We start from the raw sequence: 17,132 nt of genomic DNA on the forward strand, positions 1-17,132 counted from the left end.
ATTAATTTTGAAAAAGATGTGATTGAAAAGATATGATTGAAAAGATATGATGGAAAAACAATTTAAAAAGATTTGATTTTTTTAAAATAAATGACTTAGCTAACAAGAAATTTAAAAGATATGATTCAGACATTAAACCTTTCTCAACAGAAAAGGCAACATACTTGAAATGTTTGAATCAAATTATTAATTATTAGCAAGTATTTTTGAAAATGGAAAGAAATTGATTTTGAAAAATTATGAAAACTTAAAAAAAATCTGAATTAAAAACAAAATCTTCCCTCTTGTGCCATCCTGGCGTTAAACGCCCAGAATGGTATCCATTCTGGCATTTAACACCCAAAATGCTACCCCTTTGGGCGTTAAACGCCCAGCCAGGTACCCTGGCTAGCGTTTAAACGCCAATTTTCCTTCTTCACTGGGCGTTTTGAACGCCCAGCTTTTTCTGTGTAATTCCTCTGCTGTATGTTCTGAATCTTCAATTCTCTGTATTATTGACTTGAAAATACACAAATTAAAAATTTTTTTTGAATTTTTAATAATGAGGAATAATCAAAATGCCACTAAGATCAAATAAACAATGCATGCAAGACACCAAACTTAGAAGTTTGTATACTACTGACACTAACAAATTGAGAATGCATATGAGAAACAACAAAACACTCAAGACAAGAGAATTTAAAGATCAGAGCAAGGAAATCATCAAGAACAACTTGAAAATCAATGAAGTACATAATGCATGTAATTTTCGAAAATTAGAAGAATAAAGACATGCAATTGACACCAAACTTAAAATTAGACACTAGACTCAAACAAGAAACAAAAAAAATATTTTTGATTTTAAGATTTTATAAATTTTTTTGTGCTTTTGAAAAATTTTCGAAAAGTAAAAAGCTTAAACATAAAATAAAATTACTTAATCTAAGCAACAAGATGAACCGTCAGTTGTCCAAACTCAAACAATCCCCGACAACGGCGCCAAAAACTTGGTGCACGGAATTGTGATCATCAGTGGCGCCATCAACATGGTACGCTCAATTACAATCTCAACTCTTTATCACAACTTCGCACGACTAACCAGCAAGTGCACTGGGTCATCCAAGTAATAAACCTTATGCGAGTAAGTGTCGATCCCACGGAGATTGTTGGTATGAAGCAAGCTATGGTCATCTTGTAAATCTCAGTCAGGCGGATTCAAATGGTTATGGAGGATTAATGATTAAAAGATAAATAAAACATAAAATAAGGATAGATATACTTATGTAATTCATTGGTGAGAACTTCAGATAAGCGTATGGAGATGCTTTGTCCCTTCCCTCTCTCTGCTTTCCTACTGTCTTCATCCAATCCTTCTTACTCCTTTCCATGGCAAGCTGTATGTTGGGCATCACCGTTGTCAATGGCTACAGTCCCGTCCTCTCAGTGAAAATGTTCAACGCGCTCTGTCACAGCACGGCTATTCATCTGTCGGTTCTCGATCATGTCAGAATAGAATCCAGTGATTCTTTTGCGTCTGTCACTAACGCCCCACAATCGTGCGTTTGAAGCTCGTCACAGTCATTCAATCCTTGAATCCTACTCGGAATACCACAGACAAGGTTTAGACTTTCCGGATTCTCAAGAATGCCGCCATCAATTCTAGCTTATACCACGAAGATTCTGATTAAGGAATCCAAGAGGTAAACATTCAAGCCTTGTTTGCTTGTAGAACGGAAGTGGTTGTCAGGCACACGTTCATAAGTGAGAATGATGATGAGCATCACATAATCATCACATTCATCATGTTCTTGGGTACGAATGAATATCTTAGAACAAGAATAAGCTTAATTGAATAGAAGAACAATAGTAATTGCATTAATACTCGAGGTACAGCAGAGCTCCACACCTTAATCTATGGTGTGTAGAAACTCCACCATTGAAAATACATAAGAACAAGGTCTAGGCATGGCCGAATGGCCAGCCTCCCAAAGATCTTTCAATCATAAAAACATGATCAAAAGATTCTCCAATACAATAGCAAAAAGGTCCTATTTGTAGAGAACTAGTAGCTTAGGGTTTACAAAGATGAGTAAATGACATAAAAATCCACTTCCGGGCCCACTTGGTGTGTTCTTGGGCTGAGCATTGAAGCTTTCATGTGTAGAGACTTTTCTTGGGGTTAAACGCCAGCTTTTGTGCCAGTTTGGGCGTTTAACTCCCATTCTTGTGCCAGTTCCGACGTTTAACGCCAGAATTCTTGAGCTGATTTGGAACGCCGGTTTGGGCCATCAAATCTCGGGCAAAGTATGGACTATTATATATTGCTGGAAAGCCCAGGATGTCTACTTTCCAACGCAATTGAGAAGGTGCCAATTGAGATACTGTAGCTCCAAAAAATCCACTTCGAGTGCAAGGAGGTCAGAATCCAACAGCATCTGCAGTCCTTTTCAGCCTCTGAATCAGATTTTTGCTCAGGTCCCTCAATTTCAGCCAGAAAATACCTGAAATCACAGAAAAACACACGTACTCATAGTAAAGTCCAGAAAAGTGAATTTTAACTAAAAACTAATAAAAATATAATAAAAACTAACTGAAACATACTAAAAACATACTAAAAACAATGCCAAAAAGCGTATAAATTATCCGCTCATCAACCGACCTGTTGTGGTCGTGTAATATTGCTCCATCCCAGCTTCACCCTAATTCCTGGGGTTTTATTAAACTTTTTCAACTTCTCTGTCGTGAATTAGATGTAACACCTTCCCAGACTCTTTTTCCTTTATTTGTTTGTTTCCGCCAAGCCTGGCGGTTCTTCAAAAAAGAAGGCTTCCTGGGTTTCCTTCATGTCCACCCAGGGCCATAAAGTTTTTTCTATGTATGATGAGTCCTTTAAGGACTTTAAGAATTACTTCTTTAAGGTTCGTGCTGTCGAGGGGGCCCACCCTTTTTTTCTTGACGAAAATGATGAGCCTTCCTTTCTTCTAGAGTGGCAGAGGGATGTGAGAGTGTCTCGTTATACTTGGGAGATGCTTGATGATGTTGAGCATGCTTTTGTTGTTGTTCTTGAGGATCTATGGGGGAAACCGCCCCATCTTGATACAAAAAGGTTTTTGAATGACCCATCCTTGATTCGGACTGTTTTGGGTATTTGTCTGACTTGTCTCTTATACTTGTTTCTTTAATTTTTTCTTCCTCTTGTTTGTGACCGTCTTTCTTTGTTGTGGCTATTACTGTATTTGTAGAGATGTCAAAGAATAACGACTCCATGAAGGCTTTTAAAAGGGCAAAGTAAGCAATTGCTGCTCTGAACCTCTCGGCCAAAGTGGTCAGCGAGGGGTCTTCTCAGATCCCAGTGAAGCCTCCTGTGTCGAGTTCTCTCAGGTCAAAGAAAGTAATTCCTACTCCTCGGTTTCATCAGGTCGATCCTCCTCAGACTTCTGCCGTTGCTTCTAGTGTCCCTCCCTTAAAAAAGCAAAAAACATCCGAGCCCTTTAACCTGGATGCCCCGGACTTTGATGCTATCGAGTTTGTTGACCAACAAATTGCCCCCTATGGTGGGCTTTCCATGGACGATGTGTCTCTTCTTCAGCATCTGGATTTTATTACCAAAAGTAGTGTGAAGATGGCTCATATGGGTGCAGCTATTTTTCGAACAGTTCAGGGGGATCCCGATTCATGCCACAAAATCCTTCATGGAGGAGGCCAAGTCAAAATTTGATCAGATCAAGGGTTTGAAGGATGAGTTTGAAGTGAAGTTGGCGAAGGAGGAGAAGGAGTTGGAGGGTGAGAAGGCCAGCTCTATTGCCTTGGCTGCTTCTTTGAAGTTGGCTGAAGACATGGCACTGAAGCATAAGGATAGCTATGTCTTGGCTTATTGGAAATTGATGCATCTCCGGGAAGGAAACTGCTCAGGTTAATTATGGTGAGCTTCAGGGTCACCTTGTGGGCAGCGTAACTGCCACCTCCGAGAACCTGATGGAGCAGTTCCGGATTGTTGCTCCTGATGCCGACTTGACTCTCATCAGCCTGGACAATGTTGTGAGGGATGCTAAGATTGTCCCTGATAACCAGGATGATGATGATGCTGACCCTCCCCCAGTGCCTTCTCTTAAAGTATCGACCTCCTCAGTTCCTCCCGTTATGTCCGATCCGGATTGCCAGATTCTGAATCAGGATGATGGAACTGTAGATGCTGTGCCTATTCAGACTTGCCCTCCTTCTCCCCGTACTAATGCTGCCGGGAAGGCTCCAGATCTTGGTTGATCTCCTTTAAGTATTTGTGTAAATAGCGAGGTTTGTGGGCTTTGAACTCTTTTTGTGAATGATGTTTTATTTGACTGTTGATACTCCAGTTGCTATTTTTAGCAACTTTATTTTGAAAACAAAATGGTTTCTCTGAGCTTGATTTTGGTGGCCTCTTGAAGCTTTATCATACTATGCTTTCATTGTGCTTTAGCAGGGTATCTGTTGGAATCTTGCTGCTTGGTCTCTTTAGATTGCTTTCGTACTTATTGTTTGTAGCTTGGATCCTTTTGAGGTCGTGACTGTGGGGGGTCCGACTTATTTCTCGGTTTCCTCACTTTTGTTTGTATTTTAGCGCCTCATAACCGATTTCTTTATGTTGGTCCCCTTCTGAGTTATTTTTGTAATCTTCTTTCCTGGACCTTTGTCAGGTCTCTTTAAGGGATTACTTTTATAATTTATCTTTGTAGGAGACCGACTTCGTTAGGTCGATCTCTTCTAAGTTATTTTTGTAATCCTCTTTCTTGGACCTTTGTTAGGTCTCTTTCAGGGATTACTTTTACAACTTGTCTTTGTAGGAGACTGACTTCGTTAGGTCGATCTCTTCTAAGTTGTTTTTGTAATCCTCTTTCTTGGACCTTTGTTAGGTCTCTTTCAGGGATTACTTTTACAACTTGTCTTTGTATGAGACTGACTTTGTTAGGTCGATCTCTTCTAAGTTGTTTTTGTAATCCTCTTTCTTGGACCTTTATTAGGTCTCTTTCAGGGATTACTTTTACAACTTGTCTTTGTAGGAGACCGACTTCGTTAGGTCGATCTCTTCTAAGTTATTTTTGTAATCCTGGACCTTTGTTAGGTCTCTTTCAGGGATTACTTTTACAACTTGTCTTTGTAGGAGACCGACTTCGTTAGGTCGATCTCTTCTAAGTTATTTTTGTAATCCTCTTTCTTGGACCTTTGTTAGGTCTCTTTCAGGGATTACTTTTACAACTTCTCTTTGTAGGAGACCGACTTCGTTAGGTCGATCTCTTCTAAGTTATAGCAATTCCTCTTTAATAGGGTTGGCCAGACCTCTTTCCAGGGATTCGCCGATAACTTACATTATTCTGTGTTCGTCTTTGCCGATTTGTAGATGGTGGTTTCTTTCCTGGTTTAATCGACTTTTAGGTGAATCACGTTTTCACCTTTGTCAGTCGATCATTCCTATCGAGATCATATAGTGAATTTGTTCTTCACTTTCTGTTCGATCCGTTGCTTTATAATCGGACGATGAATGCTTCAGATTAATGCGTCTTGAGAACTTGTAGAATATCTGAAATGTATTTTATTTAAAGAAAGTGCAGATATATACAGGCGAGAGTTTTTCATACCCTTAAGTCGGATTAAATCTCAATCTTGACGCCTCATTAAAAAACCTTTTCAGGAAAAAGAGTGCATCTTGTGATGAGACCTTTATCTAACTATAGTACCTTCTTAGGTTACAGGCATGCCATGATCTGGGGAGTTCTCATCCCTCGAGTTCGGACAGTCTGTAGTAGCCCTTCTCAAGTACTTCCATGACTCGGTAGGGTCCTTTCCAGTTAGCTGCCAGCTTTCCTTCTCCGGGTCGAGTTGTTCCGATATCATTTCGGATTAAGATGAAATCATTCTCAGTGAAACCTCTTGGCACTACCTTTTGATTATATCTGGAAGCCATTCGCTGCTTTAGTGCTTCTTCTCTGATCCGAGCTCTCTCTTGAATTTCCGGAAGTAGGTCGAGCTCTTCTCTTTGAAGTTGAGAGTTGGTTTGTTCATTGTAGTGTACTACTCGGGGAGACCCTTCCTCAACTTCTATTGGAATCATTGCCTCCACTCCGTATGTTAATCGAAATGGTGATTCGTTTGTAGTGGAATGTGGAATTGTTCGATACGCCCATAGGACTTGTGGAAGTTCCTCGGCCCAAGCTCCCTTTGCTTCTTGTAATCTCCGTTTCAGCCCGGCCAATATGACTTTGTTGGCTGCTTCGGCTTGTCCATTGGCTTGGGGATGTTCGACAGAGGTGAACTGATGTTTTATGTTCAAGTCGGCTACTAGTTTTCTGAAGCCTGCATCTGTGAATTGGGTGCCATTATCCGTGGTGATGGAGTATGGAACCCCGAACCTTGTAATAATGTTCCTATATAGGAATTTCCAACTTCTTTGAGCAGTGGCGTTAGCTAGGGGTTCTGCCTCGATCCATTTTGTGAAGTAGTCTACCCCTACTATGAGGAACTTGACTTGTCCCGATCCCTGGGGAAAGCGTCCGAGAAGATCGAGTCCCCACTTTGCAAATGGCAAGGGTGAGGTCACACTGATGAGTTTTTCCGGCGGGGCGATGTGAAAGTTGGCATGCTTCTGACATTGTGGACATGTCTTTAGAAATTCTGTAGCTTCCTTTTGTAGAGTTGGCCAATAGAATCCCGCCCGTAGTACCTTTTTGGTGAGAGCTTGTGCTCCGAGATGATTGCCACAAATGCCGCTGTGTACTTCCTCCAAGACTTCCTTTGTATTGGAGGTCGGTACGCATTTTAACAATGGTGTTGAGATCCCTCTTTTGTATATGGTGTTGTTTATGATAGTGTAGTACTGTGCCTCCCTTTTTAACCTCTTTGCCTCCTTTTCATCTATGGAGAGCGCTTCTATTTTGAGGTAGTTAATTATGGGGGTCATCCGTCCTTGATCCCGACCTGTTATGGCTAGGATTTTTTCTTCTTCCGATATTGATGGGTTCTGTAGTATTTCCTGGATGAGGCTTCTATTGTTGCCCCCTGGTTTGGTGCTAGCTAGTTTTGAGAGTGCGTCAACTTGGGCATTTTGCTTGCGGGGTATGTGGCAGATCCTATATTCCCCGAGTTGTCCGAGCTGTTCTTTGGTTTTATCCAAATATTTTTTCATGGTAGGATCTTTGTCTTGGTAGCTTCCCGTTATTTGTGAGGTAACGACTTGTGAGTCACTGTAGATGTTGAGTTTCTGAGCTCCAACTTCCCTAGCCAGCTTCAAACCAGCTAATAATGCTTCATATTCCACCTGGTTGTTTGAGGCCGGGAATCCGAATTTGAAGGAAAGCTCAAGTTGGGTTCCTTGGTTGCTTTCGATTATCACACCTACACCGCTTCCAGTTTTATTTGAGGAACTGTCCACGTATATGTTCCATTCTATGGGGATTTTCGTGGTGTCCATGAATTCTGCAATGAAGTCGGCTAGGTATTGTGATTTGATGGCTGTCCGCGTCTTGTATTGGAGGTCGAACTCGGACAACTCGATTGCCCACTGTAGGATTCTTCCTACTAGATCTGTTTTCTGCAATATCCCTTTTATGGGCTGGTTGGTCCGAACTTTAATGGTGTGTGCTTGGAAGTATAGGCAAAGTCGTCAGGATGCGAGTATCATAGCGTAGGCAAACTTCTCGATTTTCTGGTAGTTCAGCTCTGACCCCTGTAGTGCTTTACTAATGAAGTAGACGGGTTGTTGTCCCCTTTCATCTTCTCTAATTAGTGCTGAGGCTATTGCCCGACTTCCAACTACAAGGTACAGTATGAGTGGTTCTCCCTCTTGTGGTCGAGATAAGATGGGGTGCTGTCCCAAGAATTCTTTAAAGTCTCGGAAGGCTTCTTCACATTCTGCTGTCCACTCGAAGTTCTTTCCCTTCCTTAAGGTAGCGTAGAAGGGAAGGGATCTTATTGCTGACCCTGCTAGGAATCTGGACAAGGCCGCCAATCTCCCATTGAGTTGTTGTACCTCTTTGACGCAGGTTGGGCTTTTCATGTTGAGTATGGCCTGGCATTTATCTGGATTTGCCTCGATTCCTCTTTGTGTGAGCATAAAGCCCAAAAATTTACCTGCTTCCACTGCGAAGGTGCATTTAGCCGGGTTGAGTCGCATGTTGTGCTTCCGTATGGTGTCGAACACTTGAACCAATCAGTTAGTAATGTTTCTTCACTTTGTGTCTTTATCAACATGTCATCCACATAGACCTCCACGATTTTTCCGATGTGGTCTGAGAAGACTTTATTCATTAGCCTTTGATAAGTGGCTCCCACATTCTTAAGGCCGAAGGGTATTACGATGTATCAACAACGAGGTTTTTTCTTGATTCGGTGGATACATTGGAATCTGGTTATAGCCTGAGTATGCGTCCATGAATGAGAGATACTTATATCCTGATGAGGCATCTACGAGAGCATCGATGCTTGGGAGTGGATAAGGGTCTTTTGGGCAGGCTTTGTTGAGTTCTGTGTAGTCAGTGCACATTCGCCACTTCCCATTTGACTTTTTCACCAAGAGGACTTTTCTTATTAACCCTGCCTCTAGTAGTACTTGTACTTGTTCTTCTACAGCCTGAGACCGTTCTGGCCCGAGTTTCCTTTGTCTTTGTTGTATCGGCCAGGATCCCGGGTAGACTGCCAGCTTGTGGCTCATTAGTTTGGGATCTATGCCTGGCATGTCGGCAGCTTTCCATGCGAAGAAATCAACATTATCTCGTAGAAACCGTATTAATGATTCTTTTATGTCTCCTTTCAGGATTGTGCCAATATTAGTTGTTTTGTTCGAGGTATCTCCGATCTGGACTCTTTCTATTTCTCCTTCGGGTCGTGGGCAGAGTTCTTCTTGTCTCTAATCTCCGCTGAGTTCGATTGTGTGGAACTCTCTTCCTTCGCCTCGGAGGTTTAGACTTTCATTATAACAGCAATGCGCCATCTTTTGATCTGCTTTTATTGTAGTTATCCCTTCTGCAGTTGGGAATTTCATACATAGGTGTGGAGTTGAAACTATTGCTCCAAGTTGATTTAACGTTGTTCGACCTATTAAGGCATTGTAGGCTGAGCTCACGTCGACCACGATATAGTCTATCTTAAGTGTTCTGGATTGGTTCCCCTTTCCGAAGGTTGTATGTAATGATACGTATCCCAGTGGCTGTACTGGGGTATCTCCAGTCTGAACAGGCTGTTCGGGTATGCTCTTAGCTCTTTTCCTTCTAAGCCGAGCTTGTCAAGAGCAATTTCGAATAAGATGTTGGCGGAGCTTCCTTGGTCAATTAATGTACGGTGGAGGTTGGCGTTTGCCAATATGATTGTGATGACCATGGGGTCATCGTGTCCTGAGATGATTCCGGATGCATCTTCTTTGGTAAATGTGATTGCTGGGATGTCTGGTACCTCTTTCTTGCCTTCGACATGGTATACTTCTTTGAGGTGTCGCTTGCGGGATGATTTGGAGATTCCTCCTCCAGCAAATCCGTCATGTATCATGTGGACATGTCTTTCCGGTGTGCGGGGTGATCGTTCAGATCGTCCGACATCTTCATCCCTTCTTCTTTTTCTTGGTTCTTTGTCCCGATTGGCCAGGAACCGATCTAGTTTTCCTTCCCTTACTAATTTCTCTATGACATTTTTCAAGTCAAAGCATTCGTTGGTGGAATGTCCTCAAACTCGGTGATACTCACAATATTCGTTCTGATTTCCTCCTCCTCTTTTGCCTTTAAGTGGCCGAGCTGGGGGTATTTTTTCCGTATGGCAAACCTCTTTGTAAACATCTACCAAGGATACCCTAAGAGGGGTGTAGTTATGATATTTCTTTATTTTCTCCCCAGAGCGATCTTCCTTCTTCTTGGATTCTTTATCTTTATCTCGGTAGGTGGAACCGAACCTCGAGGTTTTCCCAAGTCGAGAATTCTCCTCCATGTTAATGTACTTCTGCGCCCGTTCTTGTACTTTTTCTAGGGATGCTGGGGACTTCTTTGATATAGATTGGCTAAATGGTCCTTCTCGTAGGCCGTTTATGAGGCCCATGATGGCAGCTTCCGTTGGTAGACTTTGTATGTCCTTGCTTGATTCCTAGTAGGCTAGGTGCGTGTTTGGCTTTGTCCTTTTGTATGGAAAATCTGGCCAGGAACTTTTTGGCCAGGTCGTCAAAACTCGAGATGGATTTTGGAGGTAGGTTGTCGAACCATCTAATGGCTGTCTTGGTAAGATTTGTCGGAAAAGCTTTGCAGCGAACTGCATCTGAGGCGTCAGTGAAGTACATCCTACTTCTGAAGTTGCTGAGATGGTGGTTGGGGTCCGAGGTGCCATCGTACAGAGTCATATCCGGAAATTTGAAATCTTTTGGAATTTTGGTCTTCATAATTTCCCGGGTGAATGGATCTTGATCTTTGTGAGAGCTATCCTCTGGGGTGGATCGAGTAGCTTTAGTTTTGAGATCAGCTTCGAGTTTTATAAGTTTATCTTCTAATTCTCGGTGCCGCCTTATCTCCCGATGTAGATCCTCTTCTTTTTCGCGTTGATGTTGGGCTTCTTTCTCAAGTTGCTTTAATCGATCTTGAAATGCTTCTATTACCCCGGGATTTGATGAATTTTTCTCCCCATTGGATTCCGGAGTATCTTTAAGTATAGCATCCATGTTCTTGTGCGGCGTTCTATCTTCCAAACCTGAGTCGTGGTCGTTGTCATGGTTGTCCGCCATGGTGTTGGGATGACTTCCAGGTTCCCTGACAAAGGCGCCAATGTTCCGAGGGTTACCTGAAACTGTAAGTCGATCTCAGTTGAGATCTTCACTGTAGGTCGGAGCTGACGTGTCCGGCAGATGTATAGCGACCGGAGTTGGTGTGTCCGACTTGTGGGAATGAGAGTGCTGCTGATCCTTTGTCCCCGGAGGGTGGGGGATACCTGCAAGGGACTCCGATGCTTAAGTTAGCAAGGGTATTAAGCAGGTGTTGAGTAGAATCAGAGTATGAGTTATACCTGGGTGCTCTAGTGTATTTATAATGGTAAGATGTGGCCTTCTGTGGATAAGATAAGTTAGTTATCTTATCTTATCTTTATCTTATCTTTAAGTGAGGTCATCTTATCTTTAAGGGAATCGCCCTTCTCTCTGTAGGCTTGGGCTGCCTTGGGATTTGGGGCGTGTTCCTCTATTTGGGCCCTTCTTTGGGCTTTCCTGGGGACTTGACCGAGCTCTTTGGAAAGAAGTCGGGTTGTCCTGACCTGAAGAGGTCGGTCGCTTTGTCTGTCGAACTTCCCGGGTCGGTCATCTTGACCCAGGGTATGAACAAGAACCATGTGCTATGAGGTCTTTTGGGCATGGAGCGCCAGATAGGCAGTCTTCTCTGGGCGTTTGGACATTGGGCTCTGCTCCTTGGGAGCTGGACGCCAGAAAGGGTGCAGAAAGCTGGCGTTGGACGCCAGTTTCGGGTCTTCAAATCCGAAACAATGTATAGACTGTTATCTATTGCTAGAAAGCTCTGGAAATCAGCTTTCCATAGCCATTGAGAATGCTCCATTTGGACCTCTGTAGCTCCAGAAAATTTCTTCCCGAGTGCAAGGAGGTCAGATTTGGACAGCATCTGCAGTGCTTTCTCTGTCTCTGAATCAGACTTTTGCTCTAGCTCCCCAATTTCAACCAGAAAATACCTGAAATGGTACAAAAACACACAAAGTCAAACTGGAATCCAAAAATGTGAATTTAACAGTAAAACATGTAAAAACTTAATAAAAACTAAATAAAACATATTAAAAATATATGAAAACTATGCCAAAAAGCGTATAAAATATCCGCTCATCACAACACCAAACTTAAAATCTTGCTTGTCCCCTAGCAACTAAAAATAAAATAGGATGAAAAAGAAGATTAGGATACAATCAATTTCTGAGTTTCCAATGAAGCTCAGTCAATTAGATGAGCGGGACTTAGTAGCTTTTTGTTTCTGAATAGTCTTGGCATCTCACTATCCATTGAAAAGCAGAATGGCTGGCATCTTTAGGAACTTAGAATCTAGAAGATATTATTGACTCTCCTAATTTAGCTTTTTTTGATTCTTGAACACAGCTTTCAGAGTTTTGGCCGTGACCCTAAGCACCTTGTTTTCCAGTATTACCACCGGATACAATAATGCCACAGACACTTTAACTGGGTAAACCTTTTTAGATTGTGACTCAGCTTTGCTAGAGTCCCCAGATAGAGGTGTCCAGAGTTCTTAAGCACACCCTTTTTGCTTTGGATAATGACTTTAACCGCTCAGTCTTAAACTTTTCACTTAACACCTTCACACCACAAGCACATGGTTAGGGACAGCTTGGTAGAGCCGCTTATGCCAGGATTTTATTCCTTTAGGCCCTCCTATCCACTGTGCTCAAAGACTTGAGACCCTTTTACCCTTGCCTTTTGGTTTAAAGGCTTACTGACTTTTTGCTCTTGCCTTTTGGTTTAAAGAGCTATTGGATTTTTCTACTTCTTTTTTTCTCTCTTTTGTTTTTCGCATGCATAATATTTTTTTTCTTTTCCAACATGCTTTTTCTTTTTCTTTTTGCTGTTTTTTCTTGATTCAAGAATCAATTTTTAGATGTTTTAGATTATCAATAATATTTTTCCTTTTTCTTCATTCTTTCAAGAGCCAATGGTACACGAAATTGTGATAATCAACAATGGCGCCAAAAACTTGGTAGCGCTCTCAATGTGAATCACACTTAGTCACAACTCCGCACAACTAACCATCAAGTGCACTGGGTCATCCAAGTAATACCTTACGTGAGTAAGGGTCGATCCCACGGAGATTGTTGGTATGAATCAAGCTATGGTCATCTTGTAAATCTTAGTTAGGCGGATAGTAAATGTTATGGAGTTTTTGAATAATAAATAAAGCAGAAAATAAAGATAGAGTTACTCATGTAATTCAATGGTGGGAATTTCAGATAAGTGTATGGAAATGCTTGTCCTTGTTGGATCTCTGCTTTTTTACTGCCTTCCTTCAATCTTTCTTGTTCCTTTCCATGGCAAGCTGTATGTAGGGCATCACTATTGTCAATAGCTACATCCCATCCTCTCAGTGAAAAAGGTCCAAATGCTCCGTCACAGCACGGCTAATCATCTGTCGGTTCTCGATCATGTTGGAAAGAATCCCTTGATTCTTTTGTGTTTGTCATTACGCCCAACAATCGCGAGTTTGAAGCTCGTCACAATCATTCAATCCCTGAATCCTACTCGGAATACCATAGACAACTGATGAGCGGATATTTTATACGCTTTTTGGGGGTAATTTCATGTAGATTTTAGTATGTTTTAATTAGGTTTTAGTAGAATATTATTAGTTTTTAGGCAAAAATCATATTTCTGGACTTTACTATGAGTTTGTGTATTTTTCTATGATTTCAGGTATTTTCTGGCTGAAATTGAGGGAGCTGAGCAAAAATCTAAGTTAGGCTGAAAAAGGACTGCGTATGCTGTTGGATCCTGACCTCCCTGAACTCGGAATGGATTTTCTGGAGCTACAGAAGTCCAATTGACACGCTCTTAATTGGGTTGGAAAGTAGACATCCAGGGCTTTCCAGCAATATATAATAGTACATACTTTGCGCGAAGATAGATGACGTAAACTAGAGTTCAACGCCAGTTTCATGCTGCTGTCTGGCGTCCAGCGCCAGAAACAGGTTACAAGTTGGAGTTCAGCGCCCAAAACACGTCACAACCTGGCGTTCAACTCCAGAAACAGCCCAAGCACTTGAGAAGCTTTAGTCTCAGCCCTAGCACACACCAAGTGGGCCCCAGAAGTGGATTTCTGCACCAATTATCTTAGTTTACTCATATTCTGTAAACCTAGGTTACTAGTTTACTATTTAAACAACTTTTAAAGATTAACTCTGGACCTCATGACATTTTCAGATCTAAATTTTGTACACTTTGACGGCATGAGTCTCTAAACTCCATTGTTGGGGGTGAGGAGCTCTGTAGCGTCTCAATGAATTAATGCAATTATTTCTATTTCATTCAAACGTGTGTGTGTTCCTATCTAAGATGTTCATTCGCGCTTAATTGTGAAGGAGGTGATGATCCGTGACACTCATCACCTTCCTCAATCCATGAACGTGTGCCTGATAAACACCTCCATTCTACATCAGATTGAATGAGCATCTCTTAGCTTCCTTAATCAGAATCTTCGTGGTATAAGCTAGAACTGATGGCGGCCATTCTTGAGGATCCGGAAAGTCTAAACCTTGTCTGTGGTATTCCGAGTAGGATTCAAGGATTGAATGGTTGTGACAAGCTTCAAACTCGCGATTGCTGGGCGTGATGACAAACGCAAAAGGATCAATGGATCCTATTCCAACATGATCGAGAACCAACCGCTGATTAGCCGTGCTGTGACAGAGCATCTGGACCGTTTTCACTGAGAGGATGGGAAGTAGCCACTAACAATGGTGACACCCTACATACAGCTTGCCATGGATGGAACTTTACAAACAATTGAGTTGAATATTACATTGCAGAAATTCAGAGGACAAAGCATCTCTAAAATTCCAACATATTCTTCATTAATAAAGTAACAATTCCTTATTCCAAACACTTTTACTTCTTACAATTAAATCCAAATAATCTTATTGGCATCTTGACTAAGATTAATAAAATAAACGTAGTTTGCTTCAAACCAATAATCTCCGTGGGATCGACCCTTACTCACGTAAGGTATTACTTGGACGACCCAGTGCACTTGCTGGTTAGTTGTACGGATTACAAACTCATGCACCAAGTTTTTGGCGCCGTTGCCGGGGATTGTTCGAGTTTGAACAACTAAAGGTTTATTTTATTTCTTAGATTAGGAATAATTTATTTTTATTGTTATAGAGTCATTAAATCCTGATAGGATAGTTTCTTTTCAAAAATTTCTTTTCAAAAATATTATTTTTCTTAATTAATTGTTAATTTTTTCGTGAGTTTAGTGTCTTGTTCTATGTTTGGTGTTAATTGCATATTTTATATTTTTCTTTAAATTTTCGAACTTGTGTTCTTTGTTCTTCATTGATCTTCAAGTTGTTCTTGTTTATTTTTCTTGTTTGATCTTGAGTTTTTCTTGTTTTGTGTCTTTTCTTGTTTTTCTAGTGTCTTTCTCAAAACATTAACTTTCAAAAATTATACTTTTATCCACAAAAATAATACATCTTTAAAATACATTACATTTTTAGCTCAGTTGGTTATAGCGTTGGCTTATGTTCTTGGCAATTGGGCATCTTCTTTTAAAATTTTTTTCAAAAATAATTTTTCTTTGATTGAATCTTGTGCCAAACTCTAAGTTTGGTGTTTTCTTGTTAATTTTTCTTTTAATTTTCGAAAATTTGTCGTGGTTTTCTAAAAATTTTAAGTTTGGTGTTCTTTCTTTTGTTCTTAGTGTTCTTGTGAATCTTCAAGGTGTTCTTGAGTCTTTCTTGTGTTTTGATCTTAAAATTTTTAAGTTTGGTGTTCCTTGGTGTTTTCCCTCCAAAATTTTCGAAAATAAGGAGCATTAGATCTAAAAATTTTAAGTCTGGTGTCTTTTGTGTGTTTTTCTCTTTCATCATAAAATTCAAAACTCAAAAAAATATATTTTCTAACTAATTTTAAACTATAATTTCGAAATTTTTATATAAAAATTCAGATTTCAATTTCAAAATTTTTCAATTCTTATCTTTTTAGGAATTTAAAAAAAATTTAAATAAAATATCTTTTTTTAAAAATATCCTAACCACCTTCTCTCTCCTCAATTTTTCGAAAATCTTTCAAACTTTTTTTATAAATTTTAATTTTTAATTTTCTTTCTTTCTTTATTTTATTTTTAATTCAGTTTTTATTTTATTCTATTATTTCAAAAATTATCTTTATAATAAAATAAACAATATCAACATACATATCATCTCCCTTGTTCCATCATGGAATTAAGTGGAAATGAACAGTCCAGGAGGACTCTCGGGTCATATGCTAACCCCACTACTGCTTCATATGGGAGTAGTATCTGTATACCCTCCATTGGAGTTAGTAGCTTTGAGTTGAATCCTCAGCTCATTATCATGGTGCGGCAAAGCTGCCAGTATTCCGGTCTTCCACATGAAGAACCTACAGAGTTTCTGGCACAATTTTTATAAATTGCTGACACAGTACATGATAAGGAAGTAGATCAGGATGTCTACAGATTATTACTGTTTCCATTTGCTGTAAAAGATCAAGCTAAGAGGTGGTTAAATAACCAACCTAAGAACAGCATAAAGACATGGAAACAGCTGTCAGAAAAATTCCTGAATCACTATTTTCCTCCAAAACGGATGACACAGCTAAGGCTAAGCATCCAAGGCTTCAAACAAGGAGATAATGAATCCCTTTATGATGCCTGAGAGAGATACAGAGAGATGCTAAGAAAATGCCCCTCTGAGATGTTTTCAGAGTGGGTGCAATTAGACATCTTCTACTATGGGCTTACAGAAAAAGCTCAGATTTCTCTAGATCACTCAACCGGTGGATCTATACATATGAGAAAAATAATTGAAGAAGCTCAAAAGCTTATTGATACAGTTGCCAGAAATCAGCATATGTATCTAAGCAGTGAATCCTCCACGAAAGAAGAAGCTAAAACAGTAACTGCTGAACTCAGTCCTGTGGATCAGGCTAATGAATTCAATCAGCAATTAGACTATCTAATCCAGCAGCTAGCTGAATTCAAGGAAATACTACAGGAAACAAGAATGGCTAACAGGAATATGAAAGTACAATTAAAGTAAACAGATAGTCAACTGTCAAAACAAATAGCAGAAGAATGCCAAGCAGTTCAATTAAGAAGTGGAAAAACATTAAATACCTCACTTCAAAGCAGCAGGAAGCCAAGAAATGAACAAATGGCTACTCAAAATCCCTCTGAGGACAATCAGAGCCCAGAGAGGAATAAGGCTGGCGCTGAACGCCCAGACCATGCTCATTTCTGGCGTTCAACGCCAGAAACAAGCATGAATCCGGCGTTGAACGCCCAAGGGAAGCATAGTTCTGGCGTTCAGACGCCAGTAACAGATAAGTAGTTGGCGTCTAACGCCACTCCAGCTTCCACCCCTGGCATTCAAACGCCAGTGGGAGATCAGTCATATACAAGTGCTGATAACAACCC

Source organism: Arachis hypogaea, chromosome 9 (assembly GCF_003086295.3).
Source record: "Arachis hypogaea cultivar Tifrunner chromosome 9, arahy.Tifrunner.gnm2.J5K5, whole genome shotgun sequence".
Lineage (NCBI taxonomy): Eukaryota > Viridiplantae > Streptophyta > Magnoliopsida > Fabales > Fabaceae > Arachis > Arachis hypogaea.